This window comes from Sphaeramia orbicularis, chromosome 1, assembly GCF_902148855.1.
Source record: "Sphaeramia orbicularis chromosome 1, fSphaOr1.1, whole genome shotgun sequence".
Classification (NCBI taxonomy): Eukaryota; Metazoa; Chordata; class Actinopteri; order Kurtiformes; family Apogonidae; genus Sphaeramia; species Sphaeramia orbicularis.
In genome coordinates, this window is record NC_043957.1 from 42834163 (window position 1) to 42850654 (window position 16492).

Consider the following 16492-nt stretch of genomic DNA (forward strand, 5'->3'; position numbering starts at 1 on the left):
TTTTTTTTTTTTCTTTTATTATTACTCACCTTTTTTCTCCTGCTGTTTCTCCTATTTCCTATTTCTGCAGTTTTCTGTCAGCTTACTGTGTCTGGTTCTCTTTATCTCAGATGCTATGGTGATATGTCTCTTGAATGAGGTAGGTACACCCTTATTTTACATAATTTTGAGGTGAAACTCAGAAAATTGTTTCCCCTCACTGTGTTTTTGATCCTCCCTTCCCTATTTCTCTCTCTCTCTCTCTCTCTCTCTCTCTCTCTCTCTCTCTCTCTCTCTCTCTCTCTCTCTCTCTCTCTCTCTCTCTCTCTCTCTCAGGAACATTCAGGTTAATACAGTACAGTCATTAGCATCAACCTGCTCTTACTCTACTAGCCTCAAGCTAACTGACCTTGCCTGCCCATTTTCGTGCAAAGTGAAATATGCATTAGTTGATCTCAACTTTTATAGACAACTTTAACATAATAAACAGTATCTTATTATTCCTATAATTGTGCTTGCCAGTGTCAGTGTTTTCCAGGTTTCCACATTATTACAGCCCATCTTGAGCTGTGTTCAAGCAGAACAACCTAACAGACCCAAATATGATGGGCACATTTTTCATTATGCAGTGGTAAGGACTGCCACACATGGTTTAACAGGACAGTGTTTATGTGTCTGATGACACACTTCGTTAGCACCATGCCAACTCTGGAGATCCAAGATTGTTCTGGAATAGGAGTAAAAAAAATATCCAGTTTGTCTGACTAGTTCTTTAAATGAATCACACTCTCACGATCTTGGTGTTGAGCACAGGATGTGGCGACAGCGGTTCTGCAAAACAATGTGAAGAAAGAAGTTGTTTTGGTGGAACATGAAAAATGGGGAAGCGTGGCACGGTGTTAAAATGACTTAAAAGAAAATGACACATAAAGACAGGTTTTTGTCAAAACTTGTTATTTTCACTGTTAAGTTGTAGCTCAGAGGCTGTTGTTCTTTCACATAGCGGTGGAAACTTTCAAAACACTAACACACAGATAGTTGAAGGAAAGAGAGTGTGAATAGTCACACTTACTCCAGAGTACATCCTGAGAGTCGTGTGGGGCAAGCTCTTAAGTCAGCTTTTATATCAGTAAACAATAAGTTCATTTTCACTTCATTTTTTAATTTTAAACCCATAATCAGCACGTAATCAACTCCATCTTCTGTACCACACAAAGCAACTACAATAATCTACAAGTGATAAATCAGAGGAAGAAAAACAAAAAGAATTAATATTTTTGCGTCATACATAAAAAAAAAAAAGTTCAACTCACCACTGAAGCTGCCAAACACAAAATAATAAATGCAATTATTTTAAAAACTAAAAATTTCAACACAACACAGTTATCAAAAATATAATAGGTTTAGTTTAGTAGAAATTCTAATCCTTACCACCCATTTTTTGGTGCACGAAACACCATCATTACCCATTACATACATAAAATTGAACTGTAGGTATTGAGCGGAATCATTCACATATGATAGGTGGTCATACAGGGTGAGATAGTAAATATGACCAGCATTTTCACTCTCACTGGAGGGAATAAAAAACAGATTTGAGTTATGACCTGTAGATTGTGTCAGCTTGTGTCTATAAAACATAAGATAAAATGTCAGATGTGAAATTATTTGTGCTGTAAATTTCATTAGAAAAGAGTCAATAGTAAAAATCATTTAGGAGTGTTTAGCGGAATACATTTAAAAAGTGTTGAACTTATACAACCATATGGAAAGCAGAAAATAATGTAAAGCAACTGCAAAAAAAATAGTAGAATTCCACCCATGACCGTCACACTGTTTTGTTTTCATTTTTGAATGCATTTTAATGAGACTAATAAAAGAAATGGAATGCGCTGGGGTTTCACTGATGGTAATGCTGCAGTGGTAAGCAATGAAATAGGATTAGATGTGCTGATTAGTTAAGTCCATTAGTTTAAATTCATCTGTTTATAGCTGAGGAATAATAGTAGAAGAAGTTGGAGTTGGGGTAAATGTCAGAGTACAAGTTAAAGAAGCTCTACAGCACATGTGTCAAACATGCGGCCCAGGGGCCAAAACCAGCCCGCCAAAGGTTCCAATCCGGCCCACGGGATAAATTTGCAAAGTGCAATTTAGGGCATTGAACTCAAAAATTATATCATAATAACATAAATAATGACAACACCATTTTTTCCCTTTGATTTAGTGCAAAAAAACATTAAATTATGAAAATGTTTACGTTAATAAACTATCCTTTAACAATAAAATGTGAATAACTTGAACAAATCTGAACCTGAAATGTCTAAAGAAAATCAAGTGGAATTTTAACAATTTTCTGCTTGTTACTAAATGTTTTGTGCCTTTGTAGATCTGACCTATAATGTATGTGTATAAATGTTAAAGTCAAGGCATAACACTGATAAAATTGTACTTCTATTTCTTAACAAATTGCATATTTTTCAGGTTATTCACATCCTTTTTGTTTGGATAGTTTGTGAATGTAAATACAGGGTGAGTCAGAAAAAACGCTCTTTTCATTTAAAGAAATTGTACCACTGAAATGGAAATGCTTATTTTTCTTTTGATTATACAGTCATATTAATGTGGTTATTGAGCATGTCTGGCGATTGAATCATTGATTTATGGCATAGCATAACAGAGGGAATGTCCATTGTTTATTGTGCACCGAAATATCTGCCAACACAGTTTATGTCACCGTGAATGAAATTGAAATTGTCAACCATTACAGCATGTTTACTCACCATCAAAATGTTTTGTCTCAACGAAGTCGTCTGGCACGACCTTCAACCTGGCTACCGTTCAGATTGATGCAAATCTGTGCTCGTTGTCGCATCTCTAACACAGCTCTTCTCGCCATTCGTGTTCATCGTAGGGCTTGGATTTCAGCCGTGATGCGATTTCGGAGTTCCTGAAGAGTTTGTGGAACAGTCTGATACACACGGTTTTTAAGATACCCCAACAAGAAAAAATCAAGGGGGGTCAAGTCCGGGGATCTAGGTGGCCACTCTCTCTCCTGACCCAAACAGACAACTCGATGAGGAAATAATACCTGCAATCGCTGTGGTCTTGCCATGATGAAAACTCCCTGGGCACTGTCATGTAGGCCTATGTCCTGAGTGTGAAAGCAAAGCCCCGACTCCTGTAATTGTTGTCAATTTCAAGTTTGTTCACTGTGGCATACATTGTGTTGGCAGGTATTTCAGTGCCCAATAAACAATGGACCTTCTCTCTCTTATGCAATGCAATAAATCTATGACTACATCACCAGACATGCTCAATAACCACATCAACATGACTGTATGGTCAAAAGAAAAATCAGTGTTTCCGTTTTAGCAGTACAATTTCTTTAAATGGAAAGAGCGTTTTTTCTGACTCACCCTGTATTGGCATAATTGAAAGTTATATTTTGCACTAAAACCATTTGGAGTTGTCATTATTTATTGGCTATCATGCTATTATTTTACTGGTCCGGCCCACTTCAGATTAAATTGGGCTGAATGTGGCCCCCGGAAGAAAATGAGTTTGACACCCCTGCTCTAGAGGAAGATATACAGCTAGATAGTGGCTGAAGTAGCCGGTAGAAGTTGACATGGATGTTTAAGGAAGAATATGTAGTGTTTCTACTTCAACATACCTGTAGTGAACTGATAGTGGGTTAGGACAGCACTGCTCTAATACCACTTTGTACTTCTAGGGTGAGTATTATTATACCACTATATTATAGTATTATAGGCCACTATCACCTTGAGTCTGCCCTCACGGCCTTATCAGGGGCCTGGAATAGTGAGAAAATAAGCATAAACAGTAAATACAACAATAGCTGAAGTTTTTCACAGAGTGACCATTATTATAAACGTCTGCTCCCGTGAAAGTCCCATTAAAATGACAATCAGCATCCTGCCATTAGTCAACTATCAATGAGTAAAGGAATAAAGTTCAATATTGAACTGTCTTCTACACTGGTAGTTTGGTGATGCTGAAACATATGTGAAGCTATAACGTTAAAATGTTACATTTGTTGACTCAAGCTAAGACTAAACTGTGGGAGTTCTGACTTGTACCTACATTTAAAACAGATATTTATTTCAGCTGTTGACAACACAAAGGGTCAATTCCAAATTGAGGTGATTGATGGTTTTACTGTGGTGGTTTTCATGCTGAAATCCAAGCTAAGTTCTTTATAATGTAGGTTCAGACAGTGCAGCAGTGTTATTTTAACTTGCAGTTCATGTTTGAAGGAGAAAACTTCATGTCATAACATAGATGTACTGTTAACAATAGACTTCACACTTTTTTAATTTGGGGATAGCAGTGGGGTACAGTACTCCCCCTGGCTCTTGATAGTAGGAATTAAATTTACTGAATATCAAAGCTACAAATAACTCTAGAAGTAAATGTCAAGACCAAGCTAAGGCTGGGATAGAGGTCAGGGTACAGGTAGAAGGGTTGGAAGTCTCATCTGGTTCAGATTTCACAAAGTGGATGACAGAGGAAGTCTGGACAGGGCAGTGATCTCCATCCAGTTCGTTTCATAAGATGTAAGAAAGGTTTCTACAGAGACCTTCTCTTAGGCTTCTTGCATTTCCTCCATCTGTTTTTCTAAATTCACATGCCTCTCAGCCAAATGTTTCCTTGTTTCGGGCTCCTCTCCTTCGTTTTCTTTGAGAGCCTTTTGGATGTGGTTCAAAGCCTTCTGTCTTTTCCAGGTCTGACCTGTACCTGGCTTAGTACCTTCATCTTGGCTTTTTTCTCTCTCTACTCAGGCAGCAGACAGAGCCTGTCCTCCTGCCATTCCTGTTTGCTGTTCTCCAGGTTCTGGTTCACCTGGGCCAGGAAAACAGTGTGTTAAAATGCAATGTACCTCTATCCAGAAATGCCTGTAAACAGCAGGAATTTTGACATAATATGAGAAAAAGCACACATCTAATTGGTATTATTAACAGTGGCTGCATCACTGAGGTGTATCTGTTTCAGGCCTTGGACTTGTGTTGGCTCAAAGACTGGAGCACCTTAACAGAGCATTGACATAATGCTATTAGTAACACCTGTGCTTTGCCTGCTTTTACAAACCAAAACATCTGCTGTGAAATACATCACTTGGTAATCCATGCTGAATCAACAGCAGAGAGTCAAGGCTGATGTATTGTTTCCTTGTGAAAAGGGTCACATGACAGGGGCTTAACAAATCAGGACAATCAAAGGACAGGACTGGACAAACCAAAGACACATAGTAACTGATAAGACCAATCATTATTTCCAACATTTTTTGTTTCTGTCTAATCAAACTACAATACAATCCAGTTCCAAAACTAAAACAGTTTCCAGAAGCCTCCTTTTGAGTGATCCTAAAATGGCAGATAAGTGTGGATGCTAGATGTCAACGAACACACAAAGTTTACAAGTGTGGACGTACAATACATAGGAAAACTATTTTCAGATTTAAAAAAAATGCTATTTTGTTCAATTGACTACAAGTATGTAAATTTTTGATAGTTTATAATTTGTTCAAAACATATGCAAACATGGCAAGAACTGTGGAGATAATCAAAGATCAAAGAACCTTTCCTTACTGCAGTGTATTCTCATAGCCAGTCTGTTACATTAACTAAACTGAGCAGAAAACTATGACTGAATAATGATTGTAAAGGGTTTCAAGGTCTGGCTACATTTAGTACAGTGAAGATATTTATAAATTGAATTTTAAATAGATAATTTTGAAGACAAAATGCGATGCTCTTAATAAACCATGCAGCTCTTAATGATGCAGTAAATATATCATGACTTTGTATTGTGTTTATGCACAGTGACAATGGGTTCAATTCCAGCAGTGAATGTCATGGGTGTTTCTGTGTTTAGTTTGCATGTTCCTCCTGTGTCTGCATTGGTTATGGATGGATGGATGGATGGAGTTGTTTAAAAAAAATGTAGCTAGTAAGACAACGTGACTTAAAGCAGCGTGTGACTTTCATCACAAATGTTTTTTTCAAATTTGTAAAACCCCAGTGATAGTCTATCTATCACTAATCCATTAGTCTTTCCATGCTTACACACCTGAAACATTTCCCTCATGGTGAACAACTTCGAACTCTGTCATACGTATGACTCCATCATAAACACAGTCCGCTTGCTTACATAATAAACAGAAAAATCACTCAGGCTTTTTTGGAAATATTGTCACAAAGTGCATTGTGGGAATTACATGCAGCAGCAACAAAGATGGCAACCAAGTGAAAGCAGTTTCTCACAAATTCAGAAAAAAAAAAAAAAAATGAGCCAGATCACTACAACGTAAAATTCTACAGTCCACCAGCGTTGTTTTAAAGAATGAGTATGGTCGGTGGATGAAGGTAAGGGTGACACGTGGGCTCAGCACTCACCAAGAAACAGCAAAATAGCTATTGCGTGGAATTCCCATTCCAACAATGCACTTTGCGGCAAAATTTCCAAAAAGGCCCAAGTGATATTTTAGTTTGTTATGTAAACAAACGGATTGTGTTCATGATGGGGTCATCTTCAAAGCTGTTCACTGTGAGGGAAGTGTGTAAGCACAGAAAGACTAATGGATTAGTGATAATTAGGATATCACTGGGGTTTTACATATTTGACAAAAAATGTGTGATGAAAGTAATTTGCTGCTTTAATATTCAGTATTTCACTTTTAAGAACAAATTATGCTGTCTTAGAAAAACAAAGGCTACACCATAATAATCAGTGACAAAAAGGAAAAAGTGTCAAAGACAAGCTGATCAGATTGTGATATGATCTGGAGCTTTCCATCTGCAGGCATTATCACCAAACTATCAAATTAATGAGGGATACCTTGAGACTTAACAGTATGGGGTCACTAAGGACTCTTGTTGCTATGACTTAATTCACAAATAAATACCAACACATTCCCTGGTGACACCTAATTTACATGCATCTCATTGTCTTTCATTGTGTTGCTTTCCCTCCCATCTTGCCATGCCAGGTGTGGAGCGCACAGAAATACCAGCTTAAAGAAAAAGTGCACATTAACTTGATATAAATGCTAACATGTCACAGTAGAGACCAAAACTGCAGACAGCAGACATGGGGAGAGTTACTGTTGTTCAGATTGTGACTGACAAATTACAACTTTGAAAATATAACAGAAAAATAGAAATTAGTTTAATTACTACTTTCCAAAAGAGTACATAAAACCTTTAATAAAAATAGCAAAATAGCGCTGTGCTTTGCAATAGGCACAAATTCAATGGAGAAAGAAATGGAAAGTAAAAGAAACGTGTAAACTCAAGAGATACATGTTAGATATTTTACCAGGCAAAGTAAAAAGTAGGACGTAATAAAGTAAAAGACATCTTAATCCTGTACATTTGTGAATGCTGCACAACTGTATGTAGCTGATGCATATACTTTGAAAAATGTTCTGAAATGCATGCAGAGTGGAATTATACATCACTCCACAAGTTAAAACATATGCACCACTGAGCTAATGTAGAGAACGAATGTAAAGTAATTGTACATTTTGTTCTGGTTCCAAGTGTTGGGATGTGCCAAGTTTGTGTATGTGCACTTGTGTATAAAAGTGCACATGGACGGGCAACAGTCTCTTCCCTCTTCAGTGTTTTTCCACACAATGACAGCCCATTCAAATCCAATTAAAGCAACACAGAGGGCTTCGCAGCATCACACATTCATCTGCCACTCATCCTCTCCCTCTATCTCTCCCGCTCTCTCATCGGTTTCAGCTGTCGGTAGATGACTGGGTGGTAACTGGGTGGGTGAGCTCCAACTACTACTTTCTTGCTTTATCTCCTTTCTTTTTCTTTTATACTTGGTATGAGCTGACACACCACAGGATAAATATGTTTTATTTGGCGTGTTATCAAGATGTTTATTTAACTCTGTGGGAAAGTAAGTGTGTGTGAATTTGCTTTCGGCGATCTTCCTTGGACTATATTTACTGAACAATACTGACAAATAACAATTGTTATTAGAAATGTTTATTATTGTATTGTCAGTGGCATACATAAGAGATAATGTAGTAAGTTTAATTAACACATACTTTATCAGACTGGATAACCTTTTCATTACAGACGTGGTAGGATCTTTTACTTAATTCTGTTCATCTATCTTCTGCCATTTATCTTGGTCCAAGTCGACCTTCAGGCTATGCTTAAGGGATGCTAAGGCCTCCCGCTCCCGTGGGCATCTCCTCCAACTCACACCTGACACCAAGGTGTTCTCAAGCCATCTGAGAAATATGATCCCTCCAGCATGTCCTGGGTCTACTCTGAGCCTCCTCTCAGTTGTACATACCCAAAACACCTCAGGGAAGCATCCAGGAGGCATCCCTATATACATTCACACCTCCTTTACTGATTCTTCTGGATGTGGAGGAGCAGCAATGCCATTCTCCAGTCTTTGGATCCCTGGATCACCTCTGGATTTACGAATGATGGATAAAATGACGGCAAACATAATAACGTAACAGAGTAACGTCATATCTTCATGAGCCTCAGAATCAAATCCACTCGCATAAAAAATATATTCAGAGGTTTCAGCATCAGAACTATTCTTTTCCTTAGAGTTGTGTCCAGTGGTGAAAACATTGGAAGTGCTTCTATTTTTTTTTTATCATTTTGTCACTATATTTGACTCTGAAAGGTGTTTCTTAAGGGCTGGACACTCCTTGGTGTTAATATTCCAGCAGAGTGACTCATTACTCCCTCTAGTGGTCACATACATTCACAGCATCACACCAGTCTGTGGCTGGTAAATGAATTCAGTTCATATCTGTGCAGTATAATACAGTAGTGTCTTTGACATAATGCCAGAACTGTTTGCTCTTAACACTCCAATGATAATTTTAGGTAATTTTTAGTACTTGGTAGAAATCCTACATATAGCTCCTTGAAAACAGAAAACTTTTTTTTTTTCCTCTAGTATCTAAATTTGCATATATTTATGCATATTAGTTCAGATTTCTATTGTAAAAAAATATTTATTGTAAGGGCACTTTTGATTTTTTAACCTACAAGTACAGTTTACTATATATTTTATGGTTAAATAACAGTAGGGATTAAGAAAGACTGCTGGGAGTAATTTGTATATTTCTAGTTTATATTTTTGCACAGACACAGGTACAAATCTAGGATGCACTACTCTTCAAGCAACAATGCTAACAAGGCACCAGCAGGGTAGCCTTTTTGGCAGAGTGTGAAGTGGTTGTTTCCAAAACTGCTACACTATCGCCTCAAAACAGGAGAGCATCCCTGCCAAATGTCAACCCTCAGCACATATTTTTGGATTAACAGACCTCTCTCAGGGCCAGAACAATGACATCCATTAGGGTTAGTTACTTCACCAGGACGGATACTGTCCATGAAGGAAAATTAATTAGACACCACAAGTACTGATTGAGCAAATGTTAATATATATTCCAAATGACGTCAGCCTATTTTGATGCAGCATTAGATAATAAACAGTAACTAACTGCATCTAAGTGTAGTGAAAGGGTAATCTTTCATCTGAATAGCATTTAGCTTTAGCGTGACTAATGTAACATCACTGACAGATGGTGAAGTAACTCATACACTTGTACTCAGGCTGACTCAGTGCCATGGCAACGAGTAGATAGAGTAGATATGAAGTAATTCATAAAATACGAAATGTTTTTAGATATTAATTTTAGATGTTAATTTTTCTGTCATTTAATTAATGAATAGTCTGACATAAAAAAAAATAAATTGTTGATCGTTATTGGTCCCAATCTCATGTTGTTTTATGTGTTTAGTTAGGATGAAACAGTGTGTTAAAGTTACAGTGTTAAAATATTAGAAAACATTGCACATTTACACACAAGCAGCAAGTATGTTGAGAAGTGTTTTATACATGCTTCTTGTGTGCTTCAAATGTGATTTGTGTACGTTTGCATCAGATTGCTCAGTAAGCATTTACTTCAGCAAGTCCATGTTGACACTTAGGTTGATATGTGAGCGTGTGTGTGAGTGTGTATATGTGTGTGTGTGTGTGTGTGTGTGTGTGTGTGTGTGTGTGTGTGTGTGTGTGTTTGTGTGTGTGTGAGTGTGTGGGTGTGTGCCTGTGTGTGTGTGTGTATGTGTGTGTACACATGCATGTGTGTATGTGTATGTGTATGCACGCGCACACTGCAGGGAGTCCTGTTTCCATTAATGTCTGAACTAAGATGCAACTCAGCTTTCTGAATTATGTAAATGAGGTGCTGTAAATTCATGACAGAATCAATGGCTTTCATTTTTATCAAATCAATCAGGCCTCCATCAGTTCACAAACTCCACACTGCTGCAAGAAACACACACACACACACACACACACACACACCCCGCAAGGCCTTATATTAATCCTGCCAAGATAGGCCTTAGAATAATGAGTTTTGGAATGATGTGTATACAGTCATAAATATAATTTTTGCTTTTAACCATCAGCTGATTCATGATAATGTAGGAGTGTGTGTGTGTGTTTGTGTGTGTGTGTGCGTGTGTGTGCGTGTGTGTGCGTGCGTGTGAGGGTGTGTGTGCGTGAGTGTGTGTGTGTGTGTGTGGTGGTGGTGGTGGGGGCAGTCAGGTTTGTGATGACTCAAGTCTTGGGAGGTTATCAAATGTGTCACAGGTTGATACACTGTGTCATTAAAGTAGGAAAACTAAAGTCCTGCTCTGTCTCAAAAATATCACGTACAAATGATGCGCGGTAAAGCACAAATGTTGCACATGGTTTCATAATGGTATGTTTTGGGTTCCATACTGACGCGTCATATAAACTGAAGCCAGAAAATTGAAACACTTGCATGAACTGTTGCAATAAAAATAAATAAATGTATAAACCAAGCATGAAAAGCACCTCATGGTCCACTTTAGTAACCCACTCAAAAACTACTCCACATAAGTCATGTTTAACAGCATCCAGACCCTGCAAAATAGGAGCTTTTTGCTTAACCAGTCTGACAAATACCAAGTAGCTCAGTCCAGCCAAAGCCTTTATTTACTACATCAATTTTTATGTTTAATATCTGCTTTTTCCCTTATGTCTGTGATATTCTGTGTTCAACACTTGTACCACCTGCAAGCAGAAAGAAATTTTGAAAAAACACGAGTGCTTTTTAAATAATGTAAGATTGATTAATCAATTACATGCAACAATATCACATTCTCACTTCCTCCCTATATCAAATAAAGTCCAGTAGGGGTTTTATTCTGGACAACCTTGGTTTGCCATTGAAGGCTCCCTCCACTTGTTCATCTCATCATGTTACACAAGCATAGCATTTCACTCAAGATTTCCTCATATCATTATCACTTTCATGTCAGTCTTTATGTCAAACTGTGCCAAACATTTGGATCTGCATCTATTTTAAGAGTCTGTCACTCAGAGCTTCTTCTCATTTCCAGTTTTTAAATCCAACTGATTACTTTCTCAGAAAAAAAAAAATAAATAAATAAATTGCAGAATTGAATAGCAAAACACTTTGCTAGTGAGTGAACTTATTTCTTGCACAAATAAATCACTAGTCACCAGTTTACGTTTGAACTAGTGACATGTAGATGATACTCAACATGAACTGAATTGCCAATTCATCAACATCTCTGTTGTTATTCATTATTTGTTTTTCCTTGCCTTAAGGGAACTCTGAACACCCTACTTCTTTTTTCTGCAAGTAATATAAAGAAACATATGTTTGCAGGACAATTTCAATTTGAGTCAAGGTGACGTTTAAATACAATGCGAAACAACACTTTTAACAATGAATAATAATGCATCTTACCTATAAACTAATCCCACTTATACAGTGAGATGATTTGTGTCTTCTGTTTACCATTCTCTACCATCTGACCGATTTGTTTTGTGATCTTTTCATATTAAAGTGGTGTGTGTATTAATAAAATATTCACAAGTACATTATGCATGTACACCAAGGTCCATGCATTTGTGTGTTTGTGTTTGTGTGTCAAAGTGTTGTTTGGGTGCAATCGTCTTCTGTCTCCCAGTTTAGAAAAAGATGTTGGCATGACAACATGACACTTGGGAGGTGCTGAAGGGTAGACATAGGATGAGAGAAGAAAACAGCGCTCTCTCTAACTTCCATAAATAGACAAGTGTAGTTTTCATGCTACCTTTGAGATGAAACTTCATGCTTGGAAGTGTTTGTAAAGTCTTTCAGATCTTAACCTGCATCTCTACTTAAAAATGATTTTGATGAAAAAAAAAAAAAAAACAATCCAGAAACAACTGAAAATGGATGCAAACACTCAGCATTAAAATTAATCAGATTCTTATTTTTCACAAACTGATCTGTGCATGATTGTTCTATTATTATTATTATTATTATTATTATTATTATTATTATTATTATTATTATTATTGTTGTTGTTGTTGTTGTTATAATTATTATTATTATTATTATTATTATTATATGAGGATAATTTACTAATTTGCTTCTTTACATCGCCGGCCCACTTGTTTATGTGCAAATAAGCCGAGATCAGAAGTCATTATGAGACATTAAAGTCATTCAATATGGCTGGCATATTGATCCTGTCTATCTGTCATAGTCTCATCAAATATTCATGAGGAGGCAGCGTACTTCATTCCCCCATAACCACAGATACCAGCCAGATATGTTTAAACAGTCTGAGGTGACTTCACTGCCATTTCAAGCACTTTCCTGAAACTTTGTTAAATTACTTAACATCCTGCTGTATCTTGTAACGTATAAATGCTCCATAATATAAAATATCTTTGCATTTTACAAGAAGAGGAATTATCGACTGCCACTTTTCTTTTTGCATTCTCTCAAGGACTGTATTAAAAGGCAGATATCATGGTTTATATATACTTCTGGTTCATGGTGGGATGTTAAATAATCATCAAAAATGAGGTTGACAAAAATATATAATAATAAAGAATGAAAAACATTAGTGCAAAAGAGAGAGAGAGAGAGAGAGAGAAATGAGGGATGTTATCACCTGAATTATTAATCAAGATAATTCAACTCCCACTGACAAGAATATCTATCTCTGCACCACACTGCATCGATACACACATGCATTTACAAAACCATAAATATATAAGCACATGCACATTTGTTCCCACATATGCGCAAGATACTTTTATCTCGACTACTCGACAGTTATCTTTTAAAAATGGGTCAAGACAAAATGAAAATCGAGAAACTTCTCATTGCGTGAAAGAGACAGACAAGCTGAGAGACAGATACACAGGGGAAGGAAGAGAGATAGGTTGAGGCTGCAGGGAGAGGAGAGCTGTTTGATAAGAAAAGTTCCCTTCAAAACTCATAAGAACTCATCATTTTTGCAAAGGACAGCAACCTAATGTTTGTAGACGCAGAGTAAACGTCTGTGTTTTCAATGTGTATTTGTGGGTGGCTCCGTTTGTGGTTACAGGTGTGACTTTTTGTACGGAAACAAATTACACAGTGAGGTTTGTCATTTTCTCTTAGCTCAAATAATCAGAGTGTTCCATAAAATGTTTGATAAATGTCTTAATCCTTATCAAAATTTTAGGCGGACGGAGAAAAAAGTAAGCGGCACACAGCAAATAGTGACAGTGAAGCAGCATGTGAGACTGGAAGGAGGCAAAGGAGGAGGAGGTTAACGTCTACGGAGACACAAACAAGACAGGAAACAGCTTTCATTGATGCGGTGGTCTGATAAAGTATTACTTTATTTGTTTGTCATTGTATTTTACAGAGTGGTGTATTTACATTAGATAAATGCCAATCAAAACTGATTAAGAATGACACTCTGATAACTTGCTGTATGTCAGCACAGGTACTTGCGTTTATTAAAGTGTCACACAAACATGCCTCAAAGCTATACAAGCAGTGTGGCTTTCTTGCCACAATACTGCTTGATCCATATGAGCAATTTTTCTGCTATTGCCACTGGCTTTATAATAATTACATTTAATTTTTATTAGATCTAAATTGAATCATGTTGGAAAAAATACATTACAATGCGAACTGACAACCCATGACAATTTGTCAAAATTTGGCCATACTGAACTTTAAAATGCAAATGGGTTCTTCACAGTTTTTTGAAGCACACTTTTAATCAAATTGTCAAGCTTTTAGCTTGTGTTAAGGGATACCAGATGAAGGTCATGTAGGACCAAAAGCATGACTGTGTTTCTTTAAGATTTTAATAATGTGTGTGAAAGCGATTCCTTTCACACTGCCTGTCTTCCAGTTTTTAGTGTTCCTGTGTCGGTTAGGGTTCTCAATAGAAGTTCTCACAACAGCTTTTGAAATAACTTTCTGGAGTATCACAATACGATATATAAGCCATATACACAGTCCAGATTGGGGGAAGACGGGGAACATTGAATAAATACTGCAGTAACTAAAGTTATTTAACCATAACTGATGCAGTAGCTTCTCATTTCTTTAACATCCATCAGTTTGATTGAGCATAAAGATTACGCTGTGTTTCAATGGAAAAAGGTCATGAGGTCTGATGCGTCTAGACCAGTGGTTCTTAACCTGGGTTCAATCGAACCCTAGGGGTTCGGTGAGTCAGTCTCAGGGGTTCAGTGGAGGTGAAGACACACTCGACAACAGCAGAAGTCACACTGATTTGCAGTAAATATTCATTATTATTGTAGCCTGATGGAAATTAGGTGATGGGTGTGTGTCAAAATGTTAAAAATGATAAATAGCATAAATAAAATAAGTTAATTATTGGAATATATAAGGTTAAAAATTAAAACCATTTCAGTGTGGTAGTATTAAAAAAGGTCATGTCTTTGTGAAAAGGTATGTAATTTGTTGTGAGTTCATGCACTGTATTGGTTTTGTTCTTTGAACACAGTGATGTTAATGCACGGTTCATTTTGTGCACCAGTAAAACATATGCCTGTGTCTTGAATTTGAAAAAAATCATATTTTATTTTTTAATAAAGAAGGGTTCGGTGAATGTGCATATGAAACTGGTGGGGTTCAGTACCTCCAACAAGGTTAAGAACCACTGGTCTAGACTGATCCTGTTCCACAATGATGGGCGCATCAGGAGAAGACGAGAGGGTGATGAAGAGATTACCCATCATGCCTAGTGCCAGCAGTACAAGCCTGTGGGGGCAGAGCTATGATCTGGGGTTGATTCTGTTGGTCAGGTCAGGTTTCAGCAACATCATGTGTCCAATAAATGTTTGAAAGAAATGTTCTGATAATGCAAAGACATGCTGTCATCTTTTTGTTTTTTTTTTCCCTTTGTGACTGGGTAACATATTAACCAAGGCCTATTTATTCTCTGCTTGTGACTGTCAGACTTGACTGCTGACTTGAGAACAAATGACTGAGGAGTTGAGCATTGTTTTGTTTGATAACTGTCACTTTAAACAATAAAAGGACAGAGGAATATATGTGAAACGCACATTAAACAAAAGGCAAAACGATAAATGACCGACAGGACGCCTCATATTCTTTACTTAACTAAAAAAAAAAAAAAAAAATCACCATTTTGTGTTTATTGTACCACGTGTGTTTGTCTTTTTCCATCTTCAGCATTTTTTAAAATACAGAATAATGGGAACATTCAACAAATAAGGGCTTATTTACATAATGAAGATATTTAAAAAATGCTCTGCCAACAATATGTAATCTGTGCAAATGCTTCTGCTTTTGTCTAGTTCTGCATTGCCATAGGTGTTGAATTTTGTCTTTTCTCTCCATCTGCACACATGAAAAATAATCAGAGCCACGGTGTTGTCTCCTCAGCGTAACATATTCTCCTGTTTGGATCCCTAACTGCTTTGTTAGTTGGCTTGTTCAGCCTTGGAAAGAAAAAGAAAAAACGGAGCACAACAGAGATAAGAAATTCCCTTGAACTAAAGTCTGTTGCCTCAGGTTTGTATGTGACCATAAACAAGCTGGATGTTGATGAAAACAATTCAACATATGTGAAGTTTGTGATGCATGATTAATTTTGCAATGATTAATTTGTTATTAAAGCATCTTCTTCTGCTTCATTCCCATTAACTTTTTCCTGCTATGGCGGCAATTGAGAAACAACACCTCAGTTAGAAGAACATTTTATTTGTTTATCATCCCCTGCAGTTCACGGCAATAAACATGAAATTTCCAGTTTTGTATCTACAAGAATAATTACTCACCACAGGAATATATGAATTGTGTTCTGCAGTAAAAAAAAAAAATGGGTGACCATCATACAGTCAGATGTGATAGCTGAAGTTATTAGGTATGAATGTAAAATTATGAAGTAAATGTACAGAGGTAAAAAAAAAGAGGTCCAGTGAGTGATATTTTAGGAGGGGTGTGGATTTAAATGTAGAAATGACATACAATATCTGTATTTGTTTTCATTAGCATTTAACAATAACCTTAAATTAGATCAAAAAGATAAAATATGAATTGTGTTTTTGTTGAGTGGTCCATTCTACCATCATGTCCCTGCTATAGCACAGAATGGACCTCCATGTT